Source organism: Cynocephalus volans, chromosome 6, assembly GCF_027409185.1.
Source record: "Cynocephalus volans isolate mCynVol1 chromosome 6, mCynVol1.pri, whole genome shotgun sequence".
Classification (NCBI taxonomy): Eukaryota; Metazoa; Chordata; class Mammalia; order Dermoptera; family Cynocephalidae; genus Cynocephalus; species Cynocephalus volans.
The window spans coordinates 60944340-60959618 of record NC_084465.1 but is presented as its reverse complement, the minus strand read 5'-3'; positions in this window follow the sequence as shown (position 1 = coordinate 60959618).

Below are 15279 nucleotides of genomic sequence, written 5' to 3'. Positions count from 1 at the left end.
TTGTCATGTTCTTATAGACAAGATGCAGAAATATGTGGTGGATGATGTACTAGGCAGATTCTTGGCTATTTGAATAAATGTACCCTTAGGTTATTAATTTAAGAAATTGATGCTAAGCTGGAAGAGGGTCCTCAGTGCAATGCCTTTGGGTTTAGTATCTAATTTCTGTCTTGTTACTGTTTTACTATTACCATTTTAACCAATATTTTGGTTTTGAGAGGGCGTAACCAAATTTTGTAGTCAGAAAGTTGGGAAGAATGCCTAATGAGTTGGAAAGCAGAATTGGTATTCAAAATGATTTTGAAAGGCTAGAATAACAGGCAAATGAACATAATTGGTTTAAATGTAGACTGTTCTTTTTGGTTCTGAAAATTAGATGTTGAAGCACAGAATGAGGAAATCTTACTTAAAAGTATGCTTGAAGCCACAGATGTTACATGGCTGTTACAGAAGCAATGATGGAGAGTCTCAGGGTTTATTAACATAAGCAGAGTGCTTGATTCATGGAAGATAGACATTAAACTTGGGTCATTAATTGAGCTTGGGTGAACTATTTGTTTTTATTTATTTATTTATTTTTGCCCTTTTCTGTGACCGCGCTCAGCCAGTGAGCGAACCGGCCATCCCCATATAGGATCCGAACCCGCAGCGGGAGCGCTGCTGCGCTCCCAGCGCCGCACTCTCCCGAGTGAGCCACGGGGTCGGCCCTTAGGTGAGATATTTGAAGAGGCATATTAACATAGGGCAACATTGGCTTGAGGTGTGAATTAAGAAGATGAATTATTTAGCAAGTATGTCACATGAGGACTAAGCTAAGGGATTGGGGATGTTTAATTTGAAGACTTAAGGAGTTCACAATAGTTGAGCTTCAAACATATTAAATGTAGTTGTGTATGAGAGGCAGTATTATGCTCATTTAGAGGACAAGATTTAGATTACTGGATAGTAAACAGAAGAATGCAGAATTTAATTCATCCAGGAAGATTGTTTTATATCTGTAGGAGCCATGAGTTGCTTCTTTGTACTCTGAAAATTGCAGGACTTCTGCTTTGCACTGCTGGCTTGAGTCGCATCTGTGGGAACCATGAGTGATAGTTTACTGCAGTATGCCTATATTACCATGGTGGATTTGAGGGATAGTCCAATGACTGCTCAAGGTCATATGCATACCTACTGTAACAGGCAAGAAGACAAATCTTTGTCCTTGGTGCTTTAGTCCTAGGACACATTCTTACTTATTTCATAGTACTTAGCACTTTATTCTAAGATGCTACAATGTAAACATAAAATGTCCTTTGGTGTTTAACATCCTAAAACTGAGAACAGAAAGAATTGGCCCTTTTAAATATAAGTTTAATGCAGACTTCTATTTGATAATTCTTGGGCATATCAATAATGCATACTAGAAAATAACTTAAACGAAAATAATTGATGCTTAAGCATATCTGAACCTGTTACGCTAGGGAAGTGCCAATGTATCTAAAGAGCAGATAAATATTAACATTATTTGGTCTATTTTTTTTAGTGGTTTCATTTTTTATGTTTGTCACTTTTTAAAATTAAAAGCAATGTTATGTGCATTCTAGAAAAATGAAGCAACAAAAACACATGATCCCATGAAATAAGTATCACTCTTAACATCTTTGCATTTGTAATAGGAATAATAAATAATAAGAACAATAGCCAGGTACAATAGTGCATTTTATATATTAACTTACTTATCCACCAAACTCTAATGAGCTCAATCCTAATATTTTCCAGCACGGTGAAGTTACTGTGAGTCCAGACTGCTACCTCAGAGCCCATGATCTTGACCATCTGGCTGTACTGCCTCTAGGACATATATCTAATGTCTTTTGCATATATTTCATTACGGATATGTGCATATGGTTACAAAATGGGAATATTCTGCACATACAGTTTGATGATTTATTTTTTTTGCATTTAACAATATACAGCTTATTCCTGTATTTTGACTCATCAAGAATTTGATTTAGTGCTTGATGTACAAGTCTCAGCATTTGTCTGAATAACCAGTTTTTACAGATAGTATTTTGAAAAATTCATAATTCATCCTTTATTGGTTTGTTTTCTATACCATTCATTGTATATGTGGTTGTATACATATTCTTTATAATCTATTGTTTTATATATAACATATGGTTTATTATATACACACATAAACATTTATTTGATTTCTTTTGGGCTATTTTCTATACTATTGATTTTTTTTTTTTTTGGTATCAAGATTAAACACAGAGATTTATAATATGGTTTTTATATGATATGTCTTGCTTTTTTTTCATTCAAAGATTTCTCAGCTGTTCTTACTCATTTGTTTTTCCAGTTCAACTTCAGAATAATTTTGAACAGTTTCAAAATTTTGCTTGGATTCTGACATAATTCTCTTAATTGAGAATCTGGTAGAGCACAAATCAGATTCCTTGGATTAGGAGAAAAATGTCATCTTTATACTATTATCTTCATGTAGTCTGCTTTAGCATTTATTGAAGCATTCTGTATTTCTCACTAGCACAGTCTTTGTATTCCTATTAATATTTTCCATGGCAGTTTCCTCTACCATTTTACCTTTTGATTTATTTTTCCCTGATATGTTGAAAGACCATTGGTTTTCAAAAATTAATTGAATGTCTAGTTTCTTACAGAGCTGTCTTGTTAATTGCAGCATTTTGTCAGTTGATTATCTTTGATTTTCTTGATAACAAGTACCATTTATTCAGTAAATGTGTGGAACATTTCTCTTATATTCACCATAATCCTCACAGCAAGCCATACTTCAGCTTTTAAGGACGAGGAAACTGAAGCTTAAAGGCAATTAATAACTTTCAAAAGATGACAGAGTTGGCGAGCCACAAATTTGGCATATATCTGTCTGCAGAGACCTCACTTTCTGCTGAACCCCACCACCTCCAACTGAGACTCTGCAGAACTGTTCTGTGCTTACCTCTCTCCACAGCTGATTCTTAGAGGTTATGCATTGAATAGTGTGCCAAGCAGCTATTTATGATTTTTTCTTCAGTAATTAATAATTTTCAGATTATCCTTTTTCTCAAGATACTAATCCCTCTTATGTGTTTTGGAAATCTTTCATCTCCTCTAAGGTAGATATTAGTTTTCCACACATTTTAACAAGGAGAGCTATATGTACTGCTATGTTTTACATACACACAAGGTGTGTAGGTGGCCATTGGTCTTCCTCTCTTGAAGACGGGGTGTCTGTGCAGAGTTCCTAGCCCAACTTCTGTCTGGCAAACTTCCTTCCCATGCTGGGCTGAAGGATTGAGGGGATCTCAGTTTGTCTCTGCTAGATTCTTATTAGGATTATTTGTTTTAGTGAAGTAGAGCTGTCGTCTGTGGTTCTTCCGCGGTAAGCAGCACATGACAAGTACTGGACCTAGGGCATTTTTGCCTCTGTCTTTATCTGTCCGGTTCTGGGAATAAAGGATGTAGATGGAGGTAAGTGGGAAAAATGAGGGGTATTAGTCTGCTGGCATCTTAAGCTGGAAGCCTGTAAAACTTCAAAAATAAAAGGCCAAACACTGTTGAAAAAACAGTATACACCAAAGAAAATTCAGAATAAAAATTGATGGACCATAATTTTATCATTTTACCACATTTTGATGTTCTCTTCCTTATCCCTACCCTTTTCTTTTTAAAAGACATATTCATGGTTATTACGGCCCTGACATTGCTCTCAATGTTTTATATATATTAACCTATTTAATAACAATCATTCGTTATTAGTTTATTCATTATTCATATATGAATAATACTGCTTTAAAGTATTATTCATATATTTTATGGGAAGGTAAAACCATTGTCTAAATCTTTTTTTTAAACTTTATTGAAGATTAATTGAAGTAAACTAAACTCCATATGTACTTGAAGTATACAATTTGGTCAGTTTTGACATATGTATACACTTGTGAAGCCATCGTCATAATCGAGGTAGCTATGTCCAACACCCCTGAACATTTCCTGCTTCCCTTTGTAATCCAACCCTTCCTCCACCCTGTCTCTAGGCAGCCACTGATCTGCTTTCTGTCACTACAGATTAGTTGTTTTTCTAGAATTTTAGATAAATAGACTCGTAAGGCATGCACTCTCTTGTTGCTTCGCTTCTTTCACTTAGTGAAATGATTTTGAGATTTATTTACATTGTGGTGTGTATCAAGTTTGTCCCTGTTTGTCACTGGGTAGTATTCCATTACATGTCTGTACAGCAATTTATTTCACATGCCTATCACCTGCCTATTTTCAACATAATGTGGTTCTAATCATAGTACTTGATGTTCTTAAGCTCCAGTTTGATAATGTAATCTGTGAACATTGAGAAACAATTAATGAATACTCCAAGTAGGTTTTTTTTGTAAAGTTTAGCAGCAGTAGTCTAGAATGTAAATGTAAGCACTAAAGCACTCTTGGCATTCTGAGATATTCCCAAAGGTGATCTTCTGTTTCATCCAGTATTTAGTGCTTTTCAGATAAATCTTGATTTTTGAAAAGCTAATCATTCAGTTAGGCAATTAAACATGCCTCTTGTTGGAACTACTTCCACCTGCCTGCCTGTCTAGTTTATAGATCGTTTCATTATCAATTAATGAATGCATGTCTCTCAGAGTTCATAGTAATGAGCATTTACATACTCCATGGATAATGAGAGCAGTCTTTGCGTCCAAGTGGAAGGACAATTAAATATATTCATTACTAATTGAAATTATATTTTTGTGAATCATAAATCTAGCAATATAGCTAGGGTTAGTTGCATTTTTTCTTTTTGGGTGGAAGATGATGGGAACTTGTTGACTAACATGTTTGCATTTAGAACAAGAGTTCTTTTAGACTAATGGTGGTTCTGCAAGTTTTGGAGATTCTATTTTTCTTTTCTTTTTTTGTTCCAGGAAGATAAAACGTATTGGTATGTACTATGACTAGCTGACATGTCCCATCTAGGTTTATTTTTTCTTAGAGTCTATTTTCTGGAGCAGTAGGTGATGACCTTAACAGGACAGGGATAATGGATGTGCCTCACTTGGTGTCATAGTAGTCAGTTCTGCATTCTCTATAATGAACACAGGCTAGTTCCTTATCTGAACTTACTTTCAGCTGTGACTTTTTTTTTTTTTTCCCTGACCTTCCCTTCAAAACCAGACTCTTTACCTTTATTTCCTCAATGCTCTACTCACTTTTCAACTTACTGTAGTCTGGCTTTTATCCCAATTGTTTTTCCAAGTCTCTTGTCATGATTAGTAGTCATCTAATTACCAGTGGTTTCTGTAATGCTCATGCTATCCCATCTCTCTGCGGCATTTGACCCTGCTTCCAGGCTGCTCCTGTCTTGCTTTCTGAGACACTAATTTTTAATCACTCTTATTCTGTCCTTATTTCATTAGCTAGCCACTCTTCTGTTACTTCTTTTTCAATGTTGGTTTTTGCTTTTTGGTTTTCTTCTCTTTGCATTGTACATGTCCTCACTGAGTGATCTTACCTGTATTTTCTTTTATTAATTTTTATTTTTCTGTAAATGGAAGTAATACATACTTATTGTAAACAATTTGTATAATTTGAACAAGCAAAAAAGATGAAAATCACCCGCAATTCCACCTATTAATATTGAGAACATTGTTAACGTTTTTCATCCAACTGCTTGTCTTATCTACAACCATTGTTTAAATGACTCTTAAATCCAACCTCCAGTGCTTAGTTCTCTATCAGGTTCCAAAAGCACATTTACAATTCCTTAAATTTTGAAAAGAATAATGAAAAAACATAATCCTTTTCTTTAAGGAGCTCATAGTCTCATGAAGTAGTTCTCAACCTGGCTGTACATTAGAATCATAGACCAATAATTTATTTTCAATTTAGGAAACTCTGAGGACAGAGTCCAGGAACTAGATTCCAGTATGTAGCCATGGTTAAGAATCACTTATCTAATGTCTGTTTTTCAAAGTGCCATTTATTTAACACCTACTCAGTGCCAGGCCATGTGTTGTTTGTTTTTTTAACAAATATTTATTCAGCTTCTCTTTTCTGTTTGTCTTTGGTCTAGATACCAGGAATACATCAGAAACAAAAAACAGGGTTTCTGTTCTCATGGAGTTTATAGAATGGTAGAAAGAAATAGACATTATACAAATACATGGCAAGTGGTGATAAGTCTAAGAAGAAAAATAAGGGAGATGAGGGGACCAGGGGCAGGGGATGTATCTAAGAATTCAGGAAAGGGTTTTTGATGCTGTGGCATTTGAGCAGTACCTGAGTGAAGAGAGGGATCAAGCCTCGCAGACATGTGGAGAAAGAACTTTCAGGAACAGGAAATAATAAGTGCAAAGGCCCCGAGGTGAGCAATCACTTGGCACGTTCAAGGAAGAGTGACCCACTTGGTCTGGAGTGGAATGAGTGAGAGGGATATGGCAAGAGATAAGAACAGAGGTCAGGTGGGTGGAGTGTGGCCGGCCACATGGTACCTTTTAGGGCATATTAAACTCTGCCTTTCTGAATGAAGTGAAAGCCTCGGAGGGATTTGAGCATAGAAGTAACATGATATGATTCATGTGTAAAAAAGATCAATCTAGCTTCTATGTGGGAAATAGACTGCTGGACATGGGCAAGAACAGATGAGTTAGGTTATTACCATAATCTAGGTGAAGCATTATGGCAGCTTAGGTCTTAACCTAAGGTGTGGAGTGGTGAGAAGCAATTGGATTCTGTATATATTAAGTATATAAGAATATTTTTATATATTTTGAAAGAGATGAAAGGCTTTACTAAGATCTCCTAGGGATCTAGGGAAGTGAAAGATCAAGCACTAGGGCATGTCGGGGGAGTTAGGAGAACTGATGGAAAATGTCTCAGAGGCCAAATGAAAAAAGTGCTGGAGGAGAGGGTGATGGGCTGAAGCAAACACTGATGTGAGATCTAGTGAGAGGAATGTTGATAATAGATGTTTGGTTTTAGCAAGGTAGAGGTCTTTTCAACCATCTTGAAAAGAGCAGTTTTGTCTGATGGGAATAAACTTGACTGGTATGGGTTTAGGAAAGAATGCAAAGAAAGGAGTCACACACAAAGAACAAGCAGTTCTTTCGAGGAACTTTGCTAGTCAGGGGTGAAGAGAAAAGCGTCAGTAACTGAAGAAGGAAGAGCAAATACGAGTACAGCAGGTATCTGGTGAGAGCAATGCTGAACAGAGTGTACTGTTCAACCTTCCTTCCAAATGCAGGATTTTGTTCTGAGATAAGCAACTCTGGTTTTATTTTTTAGTACTTATGATATCTAGTTTAATAATCTCTTAAAATGAGACATACTTATAGTGTTCAATCTTTTAATTTGAGACATTTTTATCAAGTTTAGCCATTTTATTTATTATCACATGACTGTTCTTCCTTCTTTCTAGTTTGGAGATACCCTTTTGTATTAGTTTGCTAGGGCAGCCATAACAAAGTACCACAAACTGGGTGGCTTAAAGAACAGAAATTTATTGTTCTAGAGGCTAGAAGTTTAAAGTCAGGGTACCAGCAAGGTGGATTCCTTCTCTTCTTGGCTGTACGTGGCCATCTTCTCCCTCTGTCTCTTCACATCTGCCTTTCCTATATGCCTGTCTCTGTATTTAAATTTCCCATGTTTAAAGATACCAGTCCTTGGATTTGGGCCCATCCTAATGACCTCATTTTAACTTAAATTATTTCCTTAAAGGACATATCTCCAAACAACCCCAGTATTTCAGAATGTGGTCTTAGGATTTCAACATAGGAATTTTGGGGGAACATAATTGAACCCATGACACTTTTACTTTCCCATAGGATTATTTCTGAATTTTTATTCTAATAACATTTAACATTTTTCTGATGGGTGATATTTAGGCACATTTACTGGTTACTCAATCCAGTCTTGGTGATGTTAGGCATTGTTTTAGACTATTTGGGGCAAGAAGTGTTTCCTGATGTAAAATAAACACTTGCTGAATTGGAAAAGAACTGTTTTGGAAAAGAGATATAAAATGTGTTAGAGAGGTGGTCTCTTAAAACTTTATTCACATAAGGTCAGACTTTTCTTAGACTTCTAATTTAGTCTCATGTTTAAAATAGTACAACCAGTAAGCTAGTAGATGGAAATTTTCTCTACTTTGGGAAGAAGAGAAAAATCAAACTGCTTTCTCTGGGAAAAACTCCACATTAAATATATATACTATCTCCCTGGTCTTATCAGGCTGTTAGCACAGTTTAGTTCTAAAAAAAGGCCAGCATCTGATCACATAGTATATCACCCTGTTATATATAGAAATTAGGTTTGTTATAAGAATTTTCTGTTGTTACACCAAGAAAAGTATTAGAGAAGTAGGCTCATATTTGTATATTCAGGTGTATGATCCAAGGAAATATTTCCAGCAAATTTCAGGCTATCCTATTCTCTCTAAAGAGTTGCTGATTTCCAGCACTGGGTTCTAGTTGGAATATAGGCCATTAGGATGTATCCTCATAAAACAGTCTGTGACTGTAATGGATTTTATTTGGAAACTGTAAAATACAGATCGTAACTCATGATTGTAGATGTCAGCACATGGATCTTAGTGCAACAAGGGAGAATGTAAATTTAATTATGGAATAGAAAATGTTTTTGGTGGGCTCATCACTCCCTTATAGTTTTAAGGCAGAACACAACACTTAAAGTGAACAAAACATTTGTGGCAAACATTAGTGTTAAATAAAATCCTTATTTGGATAACTTTCGAATTACTTTCTGGCTCGGAATTTTAACCTTTAGCAATGTCCTAAAATAGCCACTGAATGAATCTCTTGAGAGAGGCTTGATTAAAAATACAAACAAACAAAACTTATCGAAAAACTTATTTTAATTGTCACATTGTAATTGTATATATTTATGGAATATAATCTCATGTTTTGATACATATTTATGCTGTATAAGGATCAGGTCAGGGTAGTAGGTGTATCTATCACGTCATTGGAGAGGCTTGATTTAAACTTTGTATACTTGGTTTAAATATTTAAAAAAAATAATTTATATTAACTTTAAACATTAATAAAATGACTCAGAGACTGGATTCTTCTCTAGAGTAAAATAGGAGCAAACGTATTCTTAGTGGTTTCTCTACAGATAAAACCTGGCAATAGTTTTAGATATTAACCATATTAAAGAAGACAATTTGTTAATGGTGGACTCTTGTCCCGGCTCTTCAGTCTACCTCACAGATGACATGGCTCTGGGAAATCTGAATTCGATCTTACTCTGCATTCGTGGAATCACAACCCTTCCAATTTCTTCTCTTCCTTCCTCATGTTCAGTGACTCTGGAAAGGCATCTTTTTCTTAGTGCTTTCTCAGTGACTGAACTGATGGAAATACAAAGAGCATATGGAAGCAGATATATGAGTAGGTCTTGATTTTATGTTTTGGTAGACTGGTTTATTTGAGCAAATACAGCAGGAGAATGTTTGTTTAAGGTTTTCTTTTGTACCAGCTGCTGGTTTTTCTTTTTCCTGGCCTGGCATGCCAGAAATGTACACCTTTATTTTTACACTATTTGACAAAATTTCCAACTGACAAGATTTTTCAGTGAATTAATTCCTCAAAAAATATATGTCTAACATGTGGAGGATTTTTCAAGATTGTGCTCAAATTTGATTTTGTTTGAAATGACATGTTTATAATTTAGTAAAATTATTTGTTTAATGTGAGAGGCCTACTGGTTTTTAAATGTTGTATACTGAACTGGTCTTAATTTATAACAACTTGAAAGCATAGTCTAATTTTAATTATTCAGAAGAAAATGCTATTTTTATCACTATTTTGGGGGAAACGAGTTGATGGAGAGGTAATGTTCATTTGGTTATATGTTTACCAGACTGTGGTGGGATAAACATTGGCCAGTTACAGGCCTTTACTTGTCATTAATTGACTGTGTGACCTTGGGTAACTTGCTTTTTAAATATTACTCACCATATCATGAGCATCTTGCTGTGTCAGGAGTAGGTATATGCAATTGGAAATAAGTGCACAGAATTCCACTATGTGGATTTATCAAAAGATATTGCAGCAATTCCCCACTGTTGATCATCTAGAATATTTTCTCCTTCTTGCTATTATAGCTCGCGGTAAACATTATTATAATGAAATCTTTGCTCTATTTCAATATTTGTCTTTAGATATTTCCTTGGATAAATTCCCCCAAAGAGAATGCATCCAATTTTTGGATCATACATTTTTTGGGGGAGAAATGAGATTGTCACGAACATAGAAGCTCTAGATTGGGTGTCTTTTCAAATTAACACATTAAATCAAATAAACAATTTTTTTTCAATGTAAAGGGTGTGTTTATTTGTTTCTCTCTCTGTGGTAATTTATCTTCAACTTGACTTTATTTTTCCAATTGTGGAAAAAAAAATGTGAAAGGGTGAGTAGGATAGGAATTTTATGTTTGGTTTCTATCTTTATTCTTGTTGGGAAATTGATTTTTTGGTTACCTTTGATGGCAAGTTTGGAATAGAGATTTCCATTCTTCTGACCATGCCAACTCTGTCTCTTTTGAAGTTAGAAAGCTTTTACTATTGGTGCTGCCGTTTGCTGGTGATTACTCACCTTGCTATCAACTTCTGTCTATCCCTTTTCCATGACATGAAGAGTCTACTTTGTGTAGTGGCTGAGCAAGGTTACACAGATAGAGAAAAGATAGGTTCATTGTTTTAGGACAGTCACTTAATCTGATGTGGTAAATACTTTAATAGGGTCAATTCTTACATAATTGACAAGAGCAATTGGAACATTACCTGTGAGTTATTTGGGCATTGCCCATTTTTCTGTAATTTCTAACTATTTTATGTCCCCTTCCTTGTTAAGTCTTAACTTTCTAACGCAGAACTTTATAATTTTATCAGTGAATAATCTCATTCTGAAAACGAAGATAGTTTGGGGCTAAAATATCCCTATACACATAAACATGAACATACAGAACAGCTTCATTGTCATAAAAGTCTTTGAGAAATGATGACCTGTCTTTCTACCTCTTGAAAGTTAAGAAAGAATTTTCTACCGGTTTGCTTTTATGTGTTTAGATTTGTTTGTCTCAGGTTTCAGTTTCACAGTGAATTATTAAGTACAGAAAAGGACAGAACACTAATTTAGGAAAGACTTGAGAGTGTGAAAGTAATCACACCTTCAGAGAATATTTGTTACCTGGAAAGGAAATTGCTGCTATTATTTTCAGTGCTTTAGTTAAGAAACTGGCCAATACCGGCCTGTTGATGGCAACCCACTTTAAGAAAATATGTTGTGTAAAGAACCCAATCTGAAATATGCAATGTAGAGCTATTCATTATCATTAGAAAACATTTCTAAAAAATTATTTTTAAAGGACTTGTAACAAGAGTTCTTTCAACAAAAGGCTTTTATAATTTTTGTTAGTGGGGAATTAAAAATAGCTTATATTTGAAGAAACTTTAGGCAGGGAGTATGAAAGAGCTGGGATTAAAATTGGTGTCAGATTTCTAAAGCAGGTAACCTGTTTGGGTCTAATAGAGGGATGACCTTTAGATACAGTGCTGCCATATGCAACAAACATGTCAATTTTATTTTTGTTCCATATTTTGATAGAGACTACTGATAAAGACTGTTTTCATAAAAGATTAAAGTCAAAAAGGCACTTTTTGAATGTAGTGTAAAAATACAATATTTACAAAAATATGAAAACACTTTATAATATACTAAATGGTTATTTCCTGCTAATAGAAATCTGTCATATGATTAACATGCACAAATATACTTACTGGTATGGTGGGTCATTTATAGTCATAGTGGTTACTTTTTTTTTCTGCAGTCATCACTTTGTTTTCTTTTCCCTACTAACTGTATTGATATAAAATCATTAAAGGTGTAACTGAAATACAAAAAACTGTATATATTTATACAATTTGATGAATTTGGATGGATGCATACTCTGGCGAAATCATAATCACAATCAAGGTTATAAACATATTTATCACCTACATATTTCCTCCCATATCAGTTGCTTTCTGAAGTGAATTGAAGAATGTTTAGTTTATATATAGTGTTGTTTTAGTGTTTTCTCATGTAAATAAATGTATTATAGGAATCAAGAGCTCTCTAATTATAGTGGGTAAGAGAAAAACTTTAATTTTTAATATTAAATAGTTGATTTGTATAAATCAAAATTTAAAATTTAAAACATACACTCATATTCGCTTTACTTTGTCCAGCAAAACGTTTTTGTTATCTCTTTAAATATCACATTGTTTTGAATCACATTACTGTGATTGTATTTATGAATGCAGTAGATGCAGTATTGACATTGGTGTGCTTGAAAATTGGGGAAGTAAACTGTTTGGCCATTATCTTTAGCTTCTTATTATAGCTACATCTTAACCAAATCCAGTACTACTAAATAATTATCTGCAAATGTCATTTATTTAAGCACTGAAGCTTTACCATATACAGTTAATTGTTATTCACAGTAGTTATGGTCTGTAAAGTCGCCACAAAAACTGAATTAGCCAATACTGAACAATTGCTTCTAGGGAGAATACAAGAGCCTCTGGTCATATTTTTGTCAGCAGATGGTGTTGGGAAAATAGAATAGTTTGGTCAGGGCCCTTGCCTCAGGTCTGGTTGGGTGTGGTTTTAGCACATCCTTTGTAAGCAAATTGTGTGTGTGTGTGGAGTTAGTGAGCGTGCCCATCAATGTATCTTTTTAGTTTTGTTGCTATTCTTGTGTTCTCCGGAGAGTAGAGAGAGAGAGAGAGAGAGAGAGAGGAGAAAGAAGAGAGTAGTTTGAGTGAAGCAGGCTGGCGGGCGTCTGTCTCAAGCATCTGCCCTGCGCAGCCATGCTTTCCAACCTATGGCTCCAAGGACCTTTTGGCCAGTTACCTAGCTCATAGACCTGCATGTAAAGGGTCTGGTGACCCAGCCTAGCATGCGAAGGGTTTGTGACCCAGTTTGTGAAAGGGCTTGAGGGGTCTGTGAGCTCCAGACCCAGCCCTAGTTTTACAATCAGCCCAGTCGGCAGGATTACCGGCAGGTAAAAGAGCCCGAAAACTGGCATGGTCGTGTAGCTTTACAATTGGCATCATGAACAGGATAAGAGCACTACAATTGGTGCTGTGAGCAGGATTCCAGACGTTAGTTATGGCTCCACAGATGGAAACTTAACCTTGTTTTATATGTGTTTCTGCTTAAAGACATCTTGTTTAATATATATTGTTGATTCACTAACATGGAACCCACAGCCAACAGGGCCGTAACTCACACCTGAAGGAAGCTTATCTAACACATGTATTTTCTTTGTAAGACACATCAAAGCTTTCCAGGAACACTAGACAGCACTATGCTTGGGGGCCATTTTAAACGGTGAAATCACCAACATAAAGCAAAAAAAAATGCAAAATAAGTGGCACAAAACATACCAAGAAAAGGACACTCCTTTCCAGTATGAGAGCTGAAGCAGGGAGTTGGAGCATCACCTGTTTGCTTCAACTGGGAATGTGCATGTGAAGGGAGTCAGTTTTTGCCACTCTGTGCCTGTGCATGAACGACGAGGAACGTACCAGGAGTATTGATTTTGGGTTACAGATAAATTTTAGAGAATATGAGAATTTGCAAATATGGAATCCACAAGTAATAAGAATTGATTGTTGCTGTTTTGGGGTGGAAATTTTTCTAAAATGGAATAGGATTGAACATAATTTAAATTTATCTTGACAGTGTAGGCTAACCAATATGGAGATGTCTATGAGGATAATCCAATATTTATTGAGAGTCAGTTGCTGGTGCTCCCAGTGTGTTTGTCTCTCCAACAATGTCCCCAGTAGTTTACCATTATCTTCTTTGCCACCTGTTCCTCCGTTATTCCATCCCAGCTGGTGCTTCTCAATGTGGTGACTTAGGCATCTAACACTGCTCAACCTTTCTTGTTCTCCTAATCTGCAGTCTCGTATTACCTAGGGAAACTCTGGGGACTTTAGTAGAAAGCAGAAAACAAGCTCATTATGTGATTAAGAATGGTCTTTAGGTAGGAGTTAACTCAATAAACCTTAGTATGAGGGCAAGAGAGGAGCTTTCTGATTTTATGACAGTTTTTTCCCTTCTGACTTAAAGGGTTTTGTTTTGTTAGCATTTTGTTTCCCATGATGTAGGAGATGAGTTAGAATGTCAGAGCTTTTGCCGTTAGATCAGTGGGGACAATCACTAAAGCTTGGGTTAATATATACATTTTTTTGGTTGTGGGGTGTGGCTGGCTGGTAGGGGAATCTGAACCAGTGCCCTTGGTGTTACAAGGCTGAGCTCTAACCAACTGAGCTAACCCCCCAGCCCTAGTATCTTGAGGTTTATTCTCTTTCATTGAAATTGAATATAAACCGTGATATAAAGCAGACCTTTGTTGGTCATTTTTGTGTACGTTCCTGCTTCTAGGTACATTACCTTCATTTTATGAGATTGGAGGCTGTCTGGAAACACAAGCTAAATATCTTGGAGAGGTAGCAGAGCTGATGAGGAAGTTTGCAAAATATTTCTTCATGCTCTGTTCAGTGGCATTATTACCACATTTGCATGATTTTGTCCTTTACTTCCCTCTCTCCTATTCAGGCAGCATTAAAATATTTTATGGTCAATTTTCTAGAGGATTTTCTAGTCATTAAATTTCTTGGATCTTAGTCTAGTGCCTCATGAATCTATTCAGTACTGGCAGGCTGTGTGAACTTTCTTTTCTTCTTAGAAGTTGCAGATTTAAAGCTACTTTCTGCCAAAGGACACATTGCAGAAACGACTTTTATACTTTGTTCATTCCAGCTCTGCCTATATTAGATTTAGTTCCTATCATATTTTTGTTGCAATGAAAGTATCTGTTCAGTGTTATGCATGTTTTAAATGCAGAAGTGATCAGTAGCTAGGATACCTGATATAATTGAATAAAAACTTATTGTGTGTAGAAACAATAGATCTAGACCATCTAATACTGCAACTACTAGCCATGTGTGGTTATTGCCCACGTGAAATGTGACTAGTTCAAATTGAGATGTGCTGTATGTGTAAAATACATACTGGATTTAGATGATTTAGTACGATAAAAGAATGTAACTTCTCACTAACTTTTTTATATTATTACATTTCCAAATGATGTGAAGTTAAAATGTACTATTAAAATGAATTTTACCTGTTTCTTTTTACCTTTTTAATGTGGCTATTAGAAAACTTAAAATTACCTACTTGCATTTGTATCTTATATTGCTATTGC